Source organism: Oryctolagus cuniculus, chromosome 16, assembly GCF_051225735.1.
Source record: "Oryctolagus cuniculus isolate XC-2025 breed Fujian yellow rabbit chromosome 16, ASM5122573v1, whole genome shotgun sequence".
NCBI classification, from domain to species: domain Eukaryota; kingdom Metazoa; phylum Chordata; class Mammalia; order Lagomorpha; family Leporidae; genus Oryctolagus; species Oryctolagus cuniculus.
In genome coordinates, this window is record NC_142882.1 from 58,822,519 (window position 1) to 58,843,954 (window position 21,436).

Below are 21,436 nucleotides of genomic sequence, written 5' to 3' on the forward strand. Positions count from 1 at the left end.
CTCGAGATACTTGGGGACAACTACCCAGGCTCCTTGAAGTCTTGTGTTTTACTGGTTGCCAGTCATTCTGCTTGGTGCGTGGTGTTCAGATCCGCCGTTTCTCTGGCCACCATTAGCTTCTAGATCTCCAGTTTGCTGATGTCTTTCATCTCCTAAATCTGCTCTTGTGGATAGAGTCAGATTTTTCCTGCTGTAGTCTGAATACTACATTGTTATTAAAATATTCATCAGTATCTCAGATGGCAACATTGTGCTGTTGAATCATGGGGAATCTGACAAAGTCAACTCCCAGGTCTTTCTTACATCAATGACAATTGAGCCATGGTGTTCCCTGTCCTGTCCTTGATTGGCTGTTTGAGTACAAAGCTGGATTTTGTTATTTATCTCGTTGATACCAACTTGTTAGTTTCTCAGACTGTTAGTCCTTTTAACCAGATGATGACTTTCTTAAGGTCAGGGATTGTGTCCTTCAAGTCCATATTTCTAGGGTCTATCTCAGTGCCTGGAATTTCATAGGTACTAAAAGATATTTGTATAATAAGTGAATGAAGGTATTCAGAGAGTCTTAAATTTATAACCTATAGTTATTCATCTTGCTATCTATAATACATGAATTTGTTACATGTAAATATATAAATATGTTAAAATGTCCTATGTTTTAATACCAAATCAGTAATATTTTGAGTAAGACATAGCTATCTAGGATATAACTAAAATCATCCTTCATAAAATTTAGTAAAAATAACAGTTATAATAATCAACAATGAGTTGACCATAGTTGATTAATATACCACAGATTTACTTTATTTCGCTAATATCTGACTTAAGTTTTTGGATCTTGGCCACAGGATTTCAGTAAGTTTCACTGAATGCTGCATTATAATGGAGATGCCATGATGCTCATGGCATTCCCAAGGTTCAAATGCAGTAACCAAGCATTGGGGATGAGGCTAGCACATCACAATTTGAATTTTTGTGACCAAAGGCTTGTTTAGGCAAATTCATTAATCTCTCAGTGTTATTGCCTGGTCTGAGAAATGTGGATAAAATAGTACTCTGTTATCAGGTTCTTGAATTATAGCACAATTTAATCCATATAAAGTATTTAGCTTAAGACCCGGCCCATGGTATGTGCTTCAAATGCTAACTACTCTTATTATTACTTTTATTTGGGCAGCTATGAGGCCACTCAATTGGATTAGTATCCAATATATTGTGCATTCATCCCATCAAATCTGTTTTGATTTTTAAAATTAGTTTAGCCAGTTTGGTGTCCTTTAGCCAAAAACTGGTTGGCTCAGTTTTTATCATATCAACCTTTTTTGTTTACTTGTTTGTTTTGTTCCTTTGCCTGGAAGAGACAAAGACCTGAGTGTGTTTCTTGTGAGCAGATGCATGTGTTTGTTTAAGCTGGTGGCACAGGGCTGGGAAGAGAACGAGGTAGAGTGGCCAACAGAGAACCTTGTAAATACAGGTCAGGCCAATGCAAAGAAAGTTTGTTGGCAAAATCATCTGTGTCTCAGTGATTTGTGCAAGCCACATGCAGTGCATATTCTGCATCCATCTACAAGGTAGTTCAAGCATAAGGCAAAATGTCCAGCATTTTTCAGTTGTATAAATTAAAAATGAAATTTAAATTCCAATATCAATTGAGGTTGTGATCACTTGCCTCTGTATGATTTGATCTTTTGAGTTTTATTATGTGGATCATTTTGCTGTTTCAGTTGAAAGTGTGTCTTGATATGTCTGTCCTAGATAATTATTATTATCTTGTACTGGTCTTGACCACACCATTGTATTAGATTTTTCCCAACTGGCTCCATGATCTTGGTACCGTTTAACCCTCAGGTGTTCCTATGTACTATATATTATCTATAGCTTTCTAGAGATGTTGAGGAATTTGTCTAAGGTTGCACCGATGATCAGTGACAGAGCAAGGTCTGCTCTACTCCAACCTTCATGGCTTTAACATGATGCTGTCTTAGCCTCCCTGTGATGTGCTCCTGTCCTATACGTGGTCTCAGTGGCCTCTTCAGCTCACCTCAGTGATCATGGGAATTCTTTCTGAAAGTAGAAGTACCACATATATTATTAAAAAGAATTAATAGGCCATATAACTTCTTGTTTTATCTCCAGGAAAAGTAGAACCAAAGGAAAAGCCAGATATAAATTATTCTAACAACCATTAATTACCTTCTTTGAGTTTTAAATTCAAATCCTCAGTTATTTAATTCAGAATTGACCAATTAATAATTTAATTAATTTAACAAATATTAATGAAGCACATACCACACACCTGTTGCTGTCCTAAGTGCCGTAAATGAAATCAGATTCAAAGGTGTTTTATGGAGTTGAATATTGGTTTAAACAATATTTAAAAGTAAGTATTTGTCTCTTAGAAAACTTAAATTCTAACCATTGTTGCGGCATCATTTCCCACTAAACTGGAATATCCTTTATCTCTCTGATATAATTCCTACATACATACACTTGCCCCTGAGTCCTGGCCCATGTCACCTCTTATGACCATTTCGCCAAAGCCTGCACATCTGTCCAACACCCAGGGCTCACCTTCTCCTTGAATCTTTCTTTGACCACAGGGGTGTAGATCCCTCTCTCTCTTCTTCATCCCATGTGTGTTTATTGTATATAATACTCCTTTGACACATAAGAACACAATAGTGGGAGTATCATATTTCCCGAGTTCTTAACCTGGAGTAAACCCAGAATCTTCTACAGAATTTTATCAAAATGGACATCTTGTGATTTGATTGTTGTTTTTAAGCCCTTGTTTGTGCTCCATTAGAACTGTGGTCTTTGTACTTTTTACTTGTTGAATATTATGGCTACTGGTGTATTAAACCTGTGATTATAGAGTGGACTGAAATTATGCTTTTGCAAAAATTAAAGAAAAAAAGGAAGGAAGAAAGGAGATTTGGGCAGGGAAGGAGGGAGGGAAGTAAGCTTTTCTTCTTATAACTGTATGTATGAAATACATGAAATCTGTTCTCTTTATATTAATAACATTTTTAAAAAAGAAACTATGGTCTTGCATTGTTGTTATGTATTATTACTGACACCCTACATTTTATATAGGATTTTGTAAGCCAAGTTTTATCTCTTCAAGTATATTTAGGTACATGGAGATATTGTGATTATAATGATTATAATCTTTGTGTTTTTCTAATTTTCTGGTGCATTCTAGGATACAAATACTCAATAGTTGGTCCCTGAGTGAATTATCAGTGGGATTGATCTGTTTCCTTTTTCTCACAGTGCGTTCAGACCATTTCAGAAACGAACTCTGTAGTCTGGTCCCTTGCACACAAATTCCCTGGCCCAGGTCTGTGTGGTAAATATGAGGGTGCTGGTGGGCATTTTTGTGTAGTGGTGAAGTCACTGCCTGGGATGCCTGTATCCCATATCAGAGTGGCTGCTGTGAATCCTGGCCCCCTCACTTATGATCCAATTTCCTGCTAATGCACACCCTGGGAGACAGCAGGTGATGGCTCAAGTACTTGGGTCCCTGACACCCAGAGGGGAGACTTGGATGGAGTTCTGGGCTCCTGGTTTCAGGATGGCCCAGTTCTGGCTGTGGTGGGCATTTGGGGAGTCAATCAACAGATGGAAGATTCTCTTTCTCTCTCTCTCCCTCTGTCTCTCTCTCTGAAACTCTGCCTTTTGAATAAAATGAACACAGCAAATACATTTTTTTTTGGACAGGCAGAGTGGACAGTGAGAGAGAGAGACAGAGAGAAAGGTCTTCCTTTGCCGTTGGTTCACCCTCCAATGGCCGCCGCGGCTGGCGCGCTTTAGCCGGCGCACCGCGCTGATCCGATGGCAGGAGCCAGGAGCCAGGTGCTTCCTCCAGGTCTCCCATGCGGGTGCAGGGCCCAAGCACCTGGGCCATCCTCCACTGCACTCCCTGGCCACAGCAGAGAGCTGGCCTGGAAGGGGGGCAACCGGGACAGAATCTGGAGCCCTAACCGGGACTAGAACCCGGTGTGCCGGCACCGCTAGGCGGAGGATTAGCCTAGTGAGCCGCGGCGCCGGCCTAAATACATTTATTTTTAACATATGAGGATGGTTCCCTAAGTTCTGCCTTTCCTCTTCCAGACAAGGCAGCGCAGCGCTCCTCCACACCTTTGAAGTTACTGGTGTGGCCACATTATTTGCCTGACAATCTGTTTTGGTTAGAGTTGTGGGTGTTGGAAATGGTGGTGGTCTCTCCAGGCTGGAAACACCTAATTGCTGGTGCAAACCCTCCCACGTTCCATTCTGCTGCCTTGAGAAGTAATGTTCTCCAGATGAAGAGACTGCAGTAGTTTCTGGAGTGCTTCAGGGAGCAGCGTCCCCAGCTGACCCACAGAGGGCAGAGATCATAAGGGAGAAGTAGCATGCGGTGGTGCTAGGCCACAGGACTTTCAGGGATTTTTGTTGCTGCGCTGAATGTGTCCCGACTGGCACAGCCTGATTTAGATCCACACTGGCTCTTCCCTGTGGTTTTTCTCCCCTGGGAGCCACAGCCAGGAAAGGCGAATGCTGCTCATTCTACTCTGGGCATAGGAATTGCTATACCATGAACAACAGGAAGATTTGTCAAATTTTTAATGCAAAATGTGAGTTGGGTTCCTTTTCAGGGGAATCCTTGGCAGATAAATTGGCCATCCTCTATAGAAGAAAGAAGAATGTGGATAGTTGAAAGAATTCGAAAGGAAAGAACTCACTTTGCAGTCACATTCCACAGGGCCATCATTGGGGTTTCTCTTGTTGATATAATGGCTACGAGGAATCAGAAACCTGAAGTTAGAAAGGCTCAACAATAACAAGCCACCAGGGCTGCCAAGGAAGCAAAAAGGCTATGCAAGCATCTCAAAAGACAGCAATGGCAGCTGTTCAGGCTCCCACAGAGGCAGTGCCTAGGCAAATGATGGTGGAGTCTGGGAGGGCTTCTGCTCCCTGAGTTGGTGGAAAATGTTAAATTGACAGTCAGATTTTAAAACAAATATCTGACTATGAAAGTCCATATTAAATTATATATCAAATTAAAAAATTGAACATGAAGAGTTGAAATGCTTCTGAAAAAAATAGGACAAAAGTGAGTCCTAGAGTGGAAAGTTAATAAATTTGGAACTTTTGTTCATATGGCCCCTGAAGTTACTTTTTGTTATATTTGTGCTGTTTGCTTATCTTGTTCAAAACTGACGTTCTCTTCACTCAGCTGAAACACAGTGAGGAACTGTTTGTTAAAAGGGATACATCTTATCTTTGCACCACTAATAGAAAGAATTGAGGACTGAATGGAAGGCAATCATCCAAGGAGATTTAGTACCTGGGAAATGCCCTTAATTAGTCATTTCATATTAATTCCACTGAGGTGGCCAGGTGAGAGTATGCACGCTATGCAGGCTTTTGATACTTACTAAAAAGTACAGGCAAAGCAGTTTCACTTTGCATGGCCACCAGCAGTTTATCACGGATGATGTTTCGTGAAACCCTCACCGATAGTGAGTATCCTTGTTTTCTAGGCGTTGGTAGTTTGATGGGTGAAAAAGTATACCCTGTCTTATTCACTCCTTGGAAAGCAAGTTTGGCCAACATTACATATGGTTTTTGACTCTTTTATTTCTTCTTTCATGAATAAATTGTTGGATCTTTGTTAAAATCTTTAAGAAAATGTTTCTCTTGAGGTCAGGACACAGGACCCTCATCCCCTTTGTTCCTTTGGGGCTGCGTGAGGGTCTCCAGCTGTCCTTCCCAGCATCTTAGAACTACTGGAATCCATATCTCCCAGCCCCAACCCTACAATGTTCCCTTCTTTTCATTCTGTCAGCTAAAAGTCTGATACTGTTTCTGGAATGCTAAGGACGGTCTGGCAGGTGTGAGAATAGAGGATGTTGCCAGAACCCAAGGATGGCTACTTTTTGCCTCTCTTTGGCTGTCCTTTCTTCCTCTGACCTCTCCACACCTCCCCTGGCTTCCTCTGATACGGAAAGCCGGGTGGGCTTACAGCTGCTGAGACTCTGACCCTGGCTTCCCTGGTATTGCCATTAGCTTGCTTCACACTATGTACTGCCCCACAAAGGGCTCAGGTTCACTGAGAGCCCTAAGATCACAACCCTGTTCCTGGCCCCTACCTTGGCTCAGACCACTTCCAATCTTTTCTAAATTTCCTTCCCTTCTTCCACAATGCAGACATCTGTGTGATCTTTTGTTCTAATCGTCTTAGCTCCCCACCACCTACCTATAATGCAGACCAAGACCCCTGGCCTGGCCTGCAAGACCCTTGACTATCTGATGGATTGATCCTTGACTGGTCCTCTGATCTCTGACTGACTAGCTAATCAGGTGTGTCTGCTATACCTGGTGTGATAGATTGAGACCACATTCTACCAGGCCTCGAATGATGAATGAGGAGTGCAAGTGGAACCCTGCTGGCAACAGGGCCGTGGTGCAAATGAGTGGGCTCTGATCACAGGTGTGCTTTGTCATACAGGACGACAGGGTAGGAGGAGGCCAGTGGCCCTCTGGTCCCCATTTTGCTTATAACATCTGACAAGTTCAGAGCAAGAGCTCTTCTTCCTGCACTGTGACCCCCTTGGGCATTAGGAATTCTATTCCCTTTGAATCAGTGGTGAAGGAAGCATGGGGGAATTTGGCTATGCTGAATACTGGAATTGAGAGTTGTATTCAAAAAGAGAAGAGGCAACCTTCCTCTGCCCTCAGAGGAGTTTCCAGTTAGGAGGGGTTTGGCTTCTTGAAGAGAGTGTGAAGAAGGTATGGCTTTGTCCTTTCTCAGAGATGAAGTCATGAGGAAGGGCATTTGTGAGAATGCAGTGGGTGTTTTCCTCCAGAAAGAGGGCTGTAGGGCAACATTATTGGCGTGAGCATTTAACCTAGTGATTGATGTCCACATCCCACATCAGGGTGCCTAGGTTTGATTTCTGGCTCTGGCTCCTTGCTCCTGCCTCCTGTTAATGCAGATCCTGGAAGGCAGTGGTGATGGCCCAAGTAACTGGCTTCCTGCCCCAGTGTGGAAGGCCTAGATTGAGTCCTAGCCTCCTTGCTTCAGCCCAGGTACAGCCATGGCCAATGAGGGCATTTGGAGAGTGAACCATTGGATAGGAACTCTTTCTCTCTGTCTGTCTCTCTGTCTCTCCAACAAAAATAGAAAGTTACAGAAAAAAGATGAGTGGATATTTATCTATGAATGTGGGAGCATTGATGGTCTTATCCTGTTACTCTATCACCTTGGTATAATAAACACAAGGTCAGGAGCCTGAGTGAGAAGAATGGTGATCATCTTTCATGACCAAGGGCATAAAAACCCAAGCAGGACCCCACAGTCAATGGTGGGAGAAGTGCAGTCGGAGTCCAGTGATTCCCAGAGGTAGGAATCAGGCCCAAGGCCATTGCACAAGACTCGAGATCTGTGGGCATTTTCTCTTTCCACATGGTCAGTGCAGTTACAGCAAGGGGTGCATTCAACCTGGGTCACTCAAGGGGGTTTTCTGTGGGGCCATTAACAAAGGTGGAGCGGGTATAGGAAATCTCAAGGGGTGCTGTAGTACCAATGGCTATTTGGAGCCCGTTCACTTCTGGGCCAGATGTGAGAGGAGGCAGCAATGACCCAGACCTGGAGCCAGAGAGGTTGTGTGGAGAAGGCCCCCTTGCAGGAGCCGGGACTTTCGGTGGGGGGACCCTGCGCATGGTGACCCCACAGCAGTGGGGAATAAATACCCGGATCTCAGTCTTCTGTCTTTCTCTGAATCCTTGCTCATGTTATCAGAGTGGCCAAACCCTGTAAGAAACCAGGGGCAAAAGGAGTCGGGTGCAGTGGTCATTCAGGCATCTCCTAGGGTGCACAGAGAGCAGAGGCTGGAGGGAGGGGCTGGAGTGGCAAGTGGAAGACGCTCAGCACAGTCCTGTCCCATTGCACTGGAGAAAACGCTGTCCTCCAGCTTCTTAGATGAGTCTAGGGCCAGGGGCTGTGAATTAACCTGGAAAAACAGCAGTTTGGGGAGAGAAATGTCTTCTGTGAAGAGAAACGAGCGCATGGGAAAGCAGATGGGAGACAGGAGTGTTCTGTGACCGTGTCTTGTCTCCTGGATGAGTCAGTCTTCCCTGGGTGTAACAAGGGCATCTGGGCAGTGAATCTCCTCCTGGAGAGGGGTTTGTAACAGCTGAGTTTTTTGAGCTTTTTCAAGAAGCTTTGCTTTTTTTTTTTTTTAAAGATAAAGAATCTTTGGAAACTCAAGTGTCTTTGGCTCAAAATAACTTTTATACCACAGTGGCATATTCTGAAACCCTTCCCCACAAAATGTAGCACAGCCTGCGGGGCTGGTTGGGACCAAAGTTTCCTCTTTTTAGAGTTACCGGATTTGAGGGGCTTAGAGAAGTGAGTCTAGTGAAGAATGCTGGCAGGGGTGGGCATTTGGCGTAGAGGTTAAGAAGTCCACCTCCCAAAGCTTAGGGCCTGGTTCGAGTCCCAGTTACTCCACTTATGATCCAGCTTCCTGCTAATGCACACCCTGGGAAAAGCAGATGATGACTCAAGTACTTGGGTCCCTAACATGCTCCCACTTGGGAGACCTGGAGGAAGCTTCTGGCTCCTGGCTTTGGCTTGGCCCAGTCCTGGCTGTTGCAGGCATTTGGGGAGTGAATGAGTAGACAGAAGATCTCTTTTCTTTTCTTTTTTCTTTCATTCTTTCTTTCCTTCTTCCTCTCTCTCTCTCTGCCTTTTGATTAATTGAAAATAAATAAAAACAAAACCATTGGAGGGCAGGTGCTTGAAAACAGCAGCTTCTCCAGGGGTGCAGCTTCCAGAAGTGTCCTGACCCCTCCTGGGGTGCTGCTTGGCTGCAGGACAAGGCGTGTGCATTTCCATGAGGTCCACCAGATCCAGCAGGTGCCTTCCACGAGCCTGGATGTCAGTGCGCTATTTATTACACCACTCCAGTAAATTGTACTGTTTCTCAGAGAGGCTGGAGTAAAGAATTCTGGACCCCAGGGTCAAGTGTCTGCATTTTCCTGGGGGTTAGGAAACACACAGAGCCCTGTGTACCCTCTAAGAAGACACCATATACAATCCTGAAAGTTTCTGGAGTTGAAGAAGAAAGTGAACTCCTCAGGTGTGTGCTTGTGTTTTCCAGATGGGAGGAAGGGGGAAACAGATAAGGTGATAGAATTTCCATTGTTAGATGCCTCTTGTTTGTCTGTGAAATACACATGCAGGAGCTATACTGAGCCATGCGTGCTGCAAACACTGTGGTGTTTTTCCACGTGTGAAAACGTTACCCTTTGAGAAATCCAAGGCCCACCCCGGGCCACACATGTCGAATCCGGAGCTCAGCTGCTAGGCAGTTCCTCACCTGCGCCAACAGCTAAAGCAAAAGTGGTTCGGCACAGACATTGTTTAAAATGGTTGTGTTAAAAATACCATCTCAGCTTCACAGATTTCTGGAACTGTGAGGAGCACCCTCATTTGTGGGCTCTGGGACAGGTGAGTCTGGGAGAAAGGCACAAGCCAGTTCGAAGTGGGGTTTCTAATTGCAGTTGGCAACAGCGTCTGAATCTTGATGCTTTCAGTTTTACAGAACCGGTGACTGTTCTGAGCCCCTGAGGAGCCTGTGTCCCTGAGCAAGGCTGCAGGGCATTGCAAGCTCAATGGCTGTGTGACTTCAGCTGGGCTTGCTTGGCAAAATGGAGCATTAGGGCTGTTGGAAGGTGGGAGAGAACCACGTGGAGGCAGGGCTTTCCTAAGTGCCAAGGAGAAAAGAAACTCTGGCAGGCTTAAGGGGAGCGTGTGAGGATTGCAGAAGACCTGGATCTGGGGCCCTACCCAGTTAAGGCTGTGGATGATGATCCTGGGTAGGGCTTGCTTCTGAAGCCACGTGATCTCTGACACTCCCTGAAGCTGAGTGTGACCCTCACATGGCCAAGTTCCAATGAGGCTAAGTCAAATTCACACACTTCACCCACCTCTCCAGAACACATCCCCTTATTGTCTCCAAACATCTTGCAAAGAATCCTCTTGCCTCCTGTTAATTTAGCTGCATAGCAGTCCACCAGCCCATCCTTCCAATTGTTAACACAGGGTCTGCTTAGTCAGGTTCCATTCCAGTGGCCCAAGTTCAGTGGGCTTGTCTAAGACTCACTGACTTTCTCATGGGGAAACTCATGGCCATAGACCTAGTGTTATTAATGTCCTACTGGCCTTTGAGGTGTAGTCAGAACTGTCACTGTTTCCTTGGTTCCTGCCTCCAGAGGTGGTGGGGGTTGGGGCTGAGGTGAATGAAGAAGACAAGGTGAGGAAAGATGGCTAATGTTGTGGCCCCACATAAAAGCAACCTCCACTGTTTACTCCTGGGAAGTCGAACAGTTGGCAAATCACCCAGAAGTTAGGGGAAAGGATCGTAAAAACAGAGGAAAGAGGAAAAATACTCAACATGTGTTGATTATGAATTTTAATTACTGAGTTATCTGCTCAGTCAACAGGCTGGGGAAGAAATGTGGGCAGGAAGAGCTCTATGAATGTTACAGATGACACAGTTCTGTTTTTAGGAAATGCACAATTAGACTGTGTCCACACAACCCAAAGTAAAAGCAGATGTATCCGTCATCAGACTATTTTGATTAATGGGGAAATTTGGAGCTTAAATTATCTGTTTCCGCCAGCTATGTTGATCAAATGAACTGGATCATTGCCAGATCTCCATTTCTCTCAGCAGGGTATAGACACAACTTTTTGGGTGAGGCAGTTTCAGGGACAAGATCTATCATGTGAAACAGTAGAAACTAAGAGGGAGGGCAAAGGCACTGCTAAGCAGGTGGTAATAATGGACACCCTTGCAGTGGAAGGCCATGCACTCAATTCATTTCCAAATCACATGATAGCAAGGCACAAAATTGGTGATATGGAATAACCCTCTTTATACTCCTCCGGAGAGCTGGCTACCCACTTAGGGAAGAAGGCCTCACATTATTGGATTTTGTTGAGAGGACTGAGGGGCTGGACAGAAGTACGGAGTTGGTAGGGGGCTCTCAGTTACCCAGAGTAGAATTGGTTCATGATCACTCACTCCAGAGAGGTGGCTAGGGCCACAAAGGGGAGTCACTTCCACCATCTATTGTTTTGACCAAAGTTCTCTCTCTCTCTCTCTCTCTCTCTCTCTCTCTCTCTCTCTCTCTCCCACTCTCCCACTCTCCCCCCCACCCTGCCCAGATATATTTATTTATTTGAAGGTCAGAGTTACAGGGAGAGAGAGAGAGAGAGAGCACTTCCATCCTCTGGTTCACTCCCCAGATGGCCACAATGACGAGGGCTTGGCCAGGTAGAAGCCAGAAGCCAGGAGCCAGGAGCCAGGAGCTTCATCTGGGTCCCCACCATGGACGGCAGAGGCCCAAGCATTTGAGCCATCTTCCATTGCTTTTTCTAGCTGGGAACTGAAACAGAAGTGGAGCAGCAGGGACACAAATCAGCCCTCATTTGGGATGTCAGCATTGCAGGTGACTGTTTAACTTGCTGTGCTGCAATGCCAGTCCCTAAAGTTCTCCTTAATATGACAGACCATACTATCTGTTTCCCTGCAAAGTTTTCACTGAGCCACTCTGGTTCCCCTCTGTCCCCTGCCCCAGAAGAAACTTGTTTGTATACACACACACACACACACACACACAGTCAATATATAGTGACTCAGATTGGGAAGGCAATGTGTCCTCTTACACATCAAGGCTATTTTTAGAAAACTTTTTTTCAGTGATAACACCCTCTGAGGAGGAGAGTGATTTGGGTCATAGCAGATACTATTTCACCAGCAAATGTCTTGAAGAAAGGCTTTGTTGGAATATGGTCCTTCAAAATTAACTGATGCATTGAATAGTCTCAGACATCTTTGACTAAAAAGAGTGATGGAAGTGCATTAGAAACAAAAAGGAATAACCACACACTGGAAACCATTAACAATAATGGGTGATCAAGAAGAGACTAGATAACCCAAATGGCCATCAATAGAGAATGGATGGGGTTGGCGCTGTGGTATAGTGGGTAAGACTGCCACCTGCAGGGCCAGCATCCCATATGGGCACTGAATCGAGTCCCAGCTGCTCCACTTCTGATCCAGCTTTCTGTTATGGTCTGGGAAAGCGGTGGAAGATGGCCCAAGTCCTTGGGCACCTGAACCTGTGTGGGAGACCCAGAGGAAGCTCCAGGCTCCTGGCTTCGGATAGGTGCAACTCTGGCTGTTGCTGCCATTTGGAGAGTGAACTAGCAGATGGAAGATCTCTCTCTCTCTCTCTGCCTCTGCCTCTCTGTAACTCTGCCTTTCAAATAAATAAATAAATCTTTTAAAAATGTCAAACATTAGAGAATGGATAAAAAATGGTGGTTATACATTCAATGGGATATTATTCAGTTGTGTGAAGGAATGAAGTACTGATATGTGCTACAACACAGATGAACCTTGAAAGCCTGCTAAGTGAAAGAAGCCAGACATAAAAGGATACATAATATGTGGTTCCATCCATATGAAAGATCTAGCATAGGTAGATCTATAGATACACAAAGCAGATTGGTGATTTTCAAGGACTGTGGGAAAGAGAAGAAATGGATTGTGATGCTTCACAGGTATCAGATTTTCTTGTGAGGTAATGACAATGCTTTGGAACTTGATGGATGTGGTGGTTATAAAAACACAATGAGAATAATAAATGCCACTGAATAATATGTACACTTTAACATGGGTAACTTTCTGTAATGGTTAATGATTGGCTAAAAATATCCTTTTTCCTGATGAAGGGGGCTAGAGATTAGGCCCATTTTGGAAATGTTTCCAGTTGCCAAATGAGCTCAGTGCACTAGAGGACATTGGAGACTATCCCCTCTGATTTTCACTTTTGCAGATGAGACGTGTTGCAGCAGTTCTGTGGGAAGCTAGAGAAACATTCGGCTTGGGACCCAAGTTGCTTGATTCTTATATCAGTATCTACTCCAGGAAATGGTATTGTGTCCTAAAATTAGGTGACACAGCATTCTGAGATCCCCAGCCAAAGTGTGAAGAAAATTTCAATAATTTTTTTTCTGCCATGCTTTGGATCAATGAATTAATAGTTGTAATAATAATAATAATGGCAATGATAATAAAAGATAAAATGACAAGAATGTGAGATAATGCATGTGTTAAAGAGTTCGATATAGCCATTCCACATATCACAAAGCATTGTGATATACATGATATATAGAATTCTTATTTGTTCATTTAAAAATAAATAGATTGTAAAAAGATAACAAACTGATAACAATATGTTTATTTTGCTCCTGTTTGGTGCCTGGTACTGAAAGAGAAAGAAACACTTTCTATAAAATGTTTCATCTAATTTTCCCCGAAGTCCTTTGAGATCAACAGCGGCCCAGAAAGGTTAAGTAAATTTCCTCCAGAAGTTAGTAGAGTTAAGGTTGGAACTGTTTATTGCCAGATACTACAGTGGTCTTAATAGAATTTCCAGAAGCCAGCATAAAGTAGCCACATTTCATTTTTCCAAGTAGTTATAAAAGGAACAAGCCCTATTCTTTCTTACCATCTTTATGTAAACAAATTAAACATATCTTTACACCAAAACGTAGAAAGATCTGATCTCAGAATAGGGAATAGTCTCATAAAGTAGATTTGTGGAACTTTATGAAAAACTCTTAATTTAGTCATTTTGCTGCCCAGGGAGATGTCACAGTGGAAGCTCGGAGCAGTGGTTTGGGCACTCAACAATGCAGGCAGACAAATCAACACTGGTGAGGGAAGACCTGTCCTGATATGCCCATACATAGCTCCATTTCTGCCACCATGGCTTCTTTGTATGTGGGACATTGGCCAAGTATTGGGGGAGGAGGGTAGCTGGAGAAAGAAGCCAAGTGACATGGGTCAGTCAGGTCACCTTGTCCATGAGGTTACTGAGATCCTTTTCCTCAGTAGATTCCCTATGAAAGAAATTTACATGGGCCACAAATATGCTCACACTTCATTCTTTTCCTTAGAAGTTACCCACTACTTCTCCTTCAGACCTCTTTGTCATCGTTTTTCCAGTCTTTTTCTTTCTAAGCACCTGCTCTACTGGTGAACTCTTAGGGCACTGATTGTGAATTGGTATAGATTTATGCCTGAGCCCATCTCCATGCTCCGCTGCCTGAGAGGAACCGTGACCTGACGTAGAGAAATACAATCACCCTCAAAGCTGTATTCAGGCAGGAAAAGAGAGGGTGGCTTTCTCTTTTCACACATTTTGAGCAAGGAGATGATGCTTCCCCGTGGTTAAACTCAACTGGAAGCCAGAGTTAGGAGCTCCGGGTATTCACCTGGAGGGGAGCCTCCTGGCACATACACAGCACTGTGGAGAAGAGGGTGGAGGGAGCTACAGGACAGCTGGAGACGACTCACCATGTAGCCGAGGATTCGTTTTTGTGGTTGAAGTCATGGCAACTTTTTAAGGAGAGACGTAACATTATCAAGAAGGTGGTATGGAGCTGCTACTTGAAGATGAGTTCTTATCCAGTGCTGCAGTTGTGAATCTGGTCGTCAGGAGGCCGTGAGGACCACATGCTGCCCCAGCCTCCTAGTTCTGCTTTTGAGGCTGGAAAATTAAGTAGACATGAAGAGCATTTGGTCTTTCCTCATTTCTATGTGCATGGAGACTCGGTGTTAATATCAAACAAAGTCAGCTGTGTATGTTCTTCAGGGTCCTTATTTGTCAGTCCCGTTAGGATCTTCTTCTTGCCCAGGAAAATTATAGAATCCACACCAAAAGCTCTGACAAGAAACGATGAAATTTGGTGCCATGGTGGTGCCAGAGTAGCTGCTAATATTTACATGTCAAGCATGTACAGTAGCCACATGGTGGGACTTGCCATTATTGCCCTGCTTGTCGCCACCTCCAAGCCTAGGAAATGACATTGTCTGTTAGCCCCAAGTTACAGCTGGGGAGACAGAGGCTTGGCCAGTGAAGCCCAATCTTACAACTTCAGGAAGAGATGTAGTTGGCTCTCTGCAGTGGTCTTGACCACTGAAGCCGGTACTTGCGAACTTTACTTTCTGTTTTACCTCAGAGGAAATAGTGTCAGGATTGCCTGCTACCCTTTGATTATGGCCAATCCACGATATTCCCAGGGGATTTGTTCCAGGATTCCTGCAGATACCCAAATCGGAGGATACTCAAGTTCTTTATATTGAATGGCATAGGATTTGCAAATAACTTGAACACATCCTCCCATATACTTTAAATAATCTCTGGATTACTTGTAATACCTAACATAATGTGAATGCTATGTAAATAATTGTTATACTGTATTGTTCAGGGAAGAATGACAAGAAAAAATCTGTACATATTTAATACAAACATAATTTAAAAAATAAATTCTATTCGCAGTTGAATGAATCCATGGGTATGGAACCTGCAGATATGGAGGGCTGGCTGTGTGTGTGTGTGGGGTGTGTGTGTGTGTGTGTGTGTGTGTGCATGTATTCAAGGAAACTGAACCTTTGACTCTTCCAACGCTGCTGTCACACTCAGGTTTTTAATCAGCTTTATAATTAACCATCTATTGGATAAGAACCTGATCAAGCTCTGATTTAGTTATTTGAAAGCACACAAGGGCTGGCACTGCTGCTCAATAGGCTAATCCTCTGCCTGCAGCGCCAGCACAGCAGGTTCTAGTCCCGGTCGGGGCGCAGGATTCTGTCCCGGTTGCCCCTCTTCCAGTCTAGCTCTCTGCTGTGGCCTGGGAGTGCAGTGAGGATGGCCCAAGTGCTTGGGCTCTGCACCCCATGGGAGACCAGGAGAAGCACCTGGCTCCTGCCTTCGGATCAGCGTGGTGTGCCGGCTGCAGCGCACCGGCTGTGGTGCACCAGCTGCGGCGGCCATTGGAGGGTGAACCAATGGCAAAGGAAGACCTTTCTCTCAGTCTCTCTCTCTCTCACTGTCCACTCTGCCTAAAAAAAGAAAAGAAAAGAAAAGAAAAGAAAAGAAAAGAAAAGAAAAGAAAAGAAAGAAAAGAAAGAAAAGAAAAGAAAAGAAAAGAAAAGAAAAGAAAAGAAAAGAAAAGAAAAGAAAAGAAAAGAAAAGAAAAGAAAGCACACAAAGTAATCATAGCCAAAGTTTCCATCCAGGCCAGGCACTGTTTTAAGTGCTTTACCTGTTGACCTTGTTTTATCCTCCCCAATATCCTCAGAGGGAGACATTTAAGAGTTTGTCTGAGATTTAAGTGGAATAAACAAGGTGGGAAAATTGCTGTTGATTTGAAAAGTTGCATTATTATTTCCAGGCAAAGTGACTCCTAGGAAGCAGAATTTTGTAAGAGCTAGTCAATCACTTGCTCATACTTTAAGGTTCACTCATTCATTCATTAAAAAAAAATACCAAGTTCTCCCATCCAAGTACTGCTTAGCTTCCAAGATCAGACGTAATTGGGTGCATTCAGAGTGGTATGGCCACAGACATATTTGTCAAATTCTTGTTCTTCTAATAGTACACACCCATGGATAAAACTTGGGAGGTCTTCATAAAGTTCATGGAAAATGCGTATTATGAAAAAATTATGCATAGATTTCAAGATTTTTTTGTGCTAAGATAAATTTGTCTCCTAATTCCACTTTTCCACAAACTGAAGTATCTTGCCAATGCTCCTGCCTTTGAGATGACCACTCCTTAGTGGAGAGAGAACTGTAGTCTAACCCTATCCCATAAACACTCCAACTCTGCTCAAAAGTGGGTAACAAGAACATGCATGAATTCAACCTCAATTCAGGAAAGGACACAATAAATTAATGTTCTCCTAACATTTAATATTGAATTATTAATTGTATTTTGGTTGACCTTACAGCATTCTGATTATACTGTTTTGTCCTAATTTACTTAACTATGGAGTTTTGCTTCCTAAATCTCCTCTTGACCAAATTCTTGCCCTTCTGCCCCATTCAAGGGCCAGAAAATGATCTCTTAAAACTATTTTCTTTAAATGGGATTATTTTTTTTAAAGATTTATTTATTTGAAAGTCAGAGTTATACAGAGAGAGGAAAGGCAGAGAGAGAGAGAGAGAGAGAGAGAGAAAGAGAGAGAGAGAGATCTTCCATCTGATGGTTCACTCCCCAATTGGCTGCAATGGCCAGAGCTGTGCCAACCTGAAGCCAGGAGCCAGGAGCTTCTTCCAGTTTCCCAGGTAGATGCAGGGTCCCAAGGACTTGGCCCATCTTCTACTGCTTTCCTAGGCCATAACAGAGAGCTGGATTGGAAGTGGAGCAGCTGGGTCTCGAACCGGCGCCCATATAGGATGCCAGCACTTCAGGCCAGGGCATTAACTCGCTGCGCCACAGCGCTGGCCTCAAATGGGTTTATTTTTAATAGGAGTAAATAGTCTTTGAGAAAATGATGTTATCATTTACCAATATCTATCCTAGCTATTAGTATGAAAACTAGCCTTTAGTACAAAAGCACACAATTCCTTAAATAGTCATTTGAGAGTAGAAAATGCCATTTAGTCACCACAATAGCACAAGGACAGTTGGGACCACACTACAAAAATAATTTTTATGTTTCCCCCTTTTATGGAGAGAGAGAAAAAATAATTTCTTAAGTGTCAGTGAAAATCTTTCCTAAATATTGGCTTAGTGTATTTTAGTACTCAACCTGCATCAGAATGATGTGATGCATCATATTGATCATAAAATATTAGTCCCCAGGAAGAGGCTAGCTCAGAACACTTGCTAGATCTGTGGTGTACACTCTAAACCATTTATGCAAACCATTGCTTCCACACAGAGCTAAGCTTATCCAGGGAGAAGAAATCACATTGCAGCACAGAACAGGTTTTCCATCTGATTTGTGCCCAGAACATGTAAAAAACACAGCAGATTGCACACTGTATTGACTGAGGAACATACATATGCATTTAAATCACTTATGTTTTACTTTTTTATGATGCATTGGTGAATTGTATTCCTTCTGCATTTGTAATTAGAAGGTGGAACAGATGTGATGACTTTGTTTAAAGTACTATGTCCATTAAAATAACCTATACTACCAAGTAATTGTTTTCTTCAACAAGGGGTCTGTCCATTGTCATGCTGTTTTTGAGCCACTTAAATAGACTGTGAAGCAAAACGTGTGTCTTCAGCAAATATTGATTGATAACAGAAGTTACAAATTTTTGTGATGGGGTTTAACATTGCTATACATACACATTTGTGTGGTGTTTGGAAATGAGACATCATTCAGAGAAACATGCATTCCTTCAACATGACTTTCTTTTCTCTCAAATTGAGATGAATAAATCAAGCCTATCTGTATTTCAAAAGAAGCCAAGACTTTTTTTTTTTTTTAACAAGCTATGGAATACTAAAACTGAATATTCAACTCTCACACACTTGATGATTAAATATATAGTCAAATAAGCACAAGCTCTTTGTCTGAACTTAAGTAAAATGTGGATTTTTGTTTTGATCGGTGTTCACTATCGGAGATCTGTGGTTATGTTTGATTGGGACAGGTTGTGACAGCCAACGAAGTAGCCAGCAGACAAGTCTTTGATGCAGCATGGGAACCCCACTGACCCAATTATTCATCCCCACCCCCAATGCAAATCATCTCCAGCCACCTTTTCGCCATTTTCATGCAATGTCAAAACACTTGACATAGATAAAAATTTAACTAAAATTAGTCTTTGTAGAACAGATGCATTTTAATCCCTTGTACCACTGTAATTAAACACCTCTGCTTTTGAGTCACCAGTTTGTAGACACATCTCCAAGTTCAAAGTGGCCATTTTTTTTAAAGGAAAGTTTAATATCAATAATACTACAGGGTCTGCATATATGAAAAGAGAGTATGGTTTTGTACACAATCCATTTGAGATAAGATATTACCTAAAGATAAGATTTGTTGTTGAAACTAAAATATTCTGAAAGGCTTTATATGGGAAGAAATGTTGGGATGGAATGTCTTATGTTGATTATGATGTTGAATCTAATATAATATGTTTTTATCTGGAAAAAGAGTACAATAAGTGCTGAGGGAATGCCCTGTAAGGTAAGGGGTGATAAAATCCTTCTACATTCATTCTCTGAAGTGTTCAGCATGCTTATCCAAGGGTACTTTGAAAACTTTATGGGAAAATGGAATTAAAATATCAGTTTAGTGTAAAGCTTTTAATATTTTTAAAATCCATGCATAGGTTTTTTTATAACACGCATTTTCCATGAACTTTTTGAAGACCTCCCCTATAAAATATTATCATTTCTTTCATGGAAGGAGGTTTTTGAACCACAAGTAAGTCTGAAGGCAAGTCGTCTAATCTAAGAGGACACTGTCTTTTGGGGGCCTTCTCAGCCCTGCCTTTTCTATGAGAATTGCCTTCTTTGTGGTCAAAAGCAGGGCTCCTTGCCAGCTTGTTTACAGCATAGGACAGATTCTGCCTCTCTGCCCAGAGCAGATAGGATGGACACTAGGCAGTTATTGCATAATCAAGAATAGCTGAAGACAGGTAGACCACATGGCAGTCTTGTGTGGCGAGGAGCTGAGAGAAGAGATCATGTAATGTAACAGAGACTGTAGGTTTACAGACATTGATGGGATGAAAATACAAAAGCCAATCTTTAATAATTTAACCTCCCTTGAGATCTTTGATTTAAATTCAACCTCTTCTTGGGAGACAGAGGTTAGCCCAACTTTCTATAAGGCTGTACTCGATTTTTTTTCTTTAGATTTTATACAAACATGTTTATCATTACCAAAGAAAAGTTTGGGCAAACAGTAACTGGTAGACACAAAGTTCTTTGATTTTTGATACTTTATTTAGATTGAGTATAACTAAGGGAAGATTGAGATTCCAGTTTCCTGTTCTGTTAATACAAGCACAAATGGGTCTACTTTATTACATTACAGGGGGCATCCTTTCATCTACTATGCTAAAATTTGTTTATTATTTAAATGGGTGTAGTGCAGGGGATTTTTTTTTTCAAAGTTCTGGAACTTCTACAGTGACTCAGTAGGGGATTCCTCACTAGTACAAGTTCTTCTCTCTTTTCCTTTTCTTTGACTGTTGTTTCCTAAATGATCTCCTAGGTCCTCTACCTAAGCCTCCTCCTTGGTTTTTCTATTTCTCTGAAAATTTAATCCACTCTCATGACTTCAACAATGATCGAACATCTGTATCTTGACTCTTACTTCTTTTTTTTTTTTTAAAGATTTATTTATTTATTTGAAAGTCAGAGTTAAAGAGAGAGAGAGAGAGAGAGAGAGAAATATTCTATCATCTGAGTTCATTCACTAGATGGCTACAGCAGCCAGGTCTGGGCCAAGCTGAAGCTTCGAACCAAGAGCTTGTTCCAGGTCTCCCATGTGGGTGGCAGGGGCCCAAGCACTTGGGCCATCCTCTGCTGCTTTTCCCAGGCCATTAGCAGGGAGCTGGATCAGAAGTGGAGCAGCCGAGGCACAACCTGGTGCCCTTATGGGATGCCAGCATTGCAGGCAGCAGCTTTACCCTTTAAGCCACAATGCTGGCCCTGACCCTTATTCTAAGACTGGGAATTCCCCAAGCAGACATCAATAAACCTTCACAAGAAGACACTAATGTATTCTCAAGCAAAGATTATGTAAGTGTGTATGTTTTAATCTAATTTGCATATGTACAGTTCTGTATTTCCAGCTACATAAAAGACCGTCAGTCCTCAGTATATCTATCACTACCGATCACCTTCCTTTCTATATCTGTTTTCTATTCACTTCCTGTTTCTATAGTAAATTCCATCATTCCATCCTCCCAAGGCACAAAATCAGAACTTCATAGCTGTTGCTCAGTTCTTCTCGGCCCTTCCTTTGGTATTAGTCAACTGCAAAGTCCTGGTGATTTTACCTCGTATGTGTCTGGCTTTTTTTTGAAACTTCTTTAAGGCTACTCTGTTCTACTGCATTGGACTGCCAGGTATTCTTCCTCAACTGAAGTGATTTCCTTCTTCCAACTGATTGTCATGTGTCTTCCAAATTAAACTTTTGTAAGCATAGATGGGATCTCATTACAGGGCAACCAAAATATTTCAATGACTTTTCATTGCATTCAACCTGAAATCCAGAACTGTTTTCTTGGCTCTGTGCTTGGCTTGCTCTTCCCATTGTGAAAAGGACCCAACTCCCCAGCAATAGATAAGTATCTTCCATTCCAATGGCCAGTACATTACCCACCCTGGGTAAATCCTTTCCCAGTGCTCCCAGCTGGAAGGACATTTCCAACTCTCTGAGTCATTATCGATGGTATTCATTTGTAGGGCTCCCAAAACAAAGTACCAAAGGGTTGGGGGCTAAATAGGTTATTTTGTCACAATTCTGGAAACTTAGCCATTGAAAATCAGGTATTTGCAGTATTGATTTCTTCTGAGTCCTCTCTCCTTGGCTTGTAGGTGA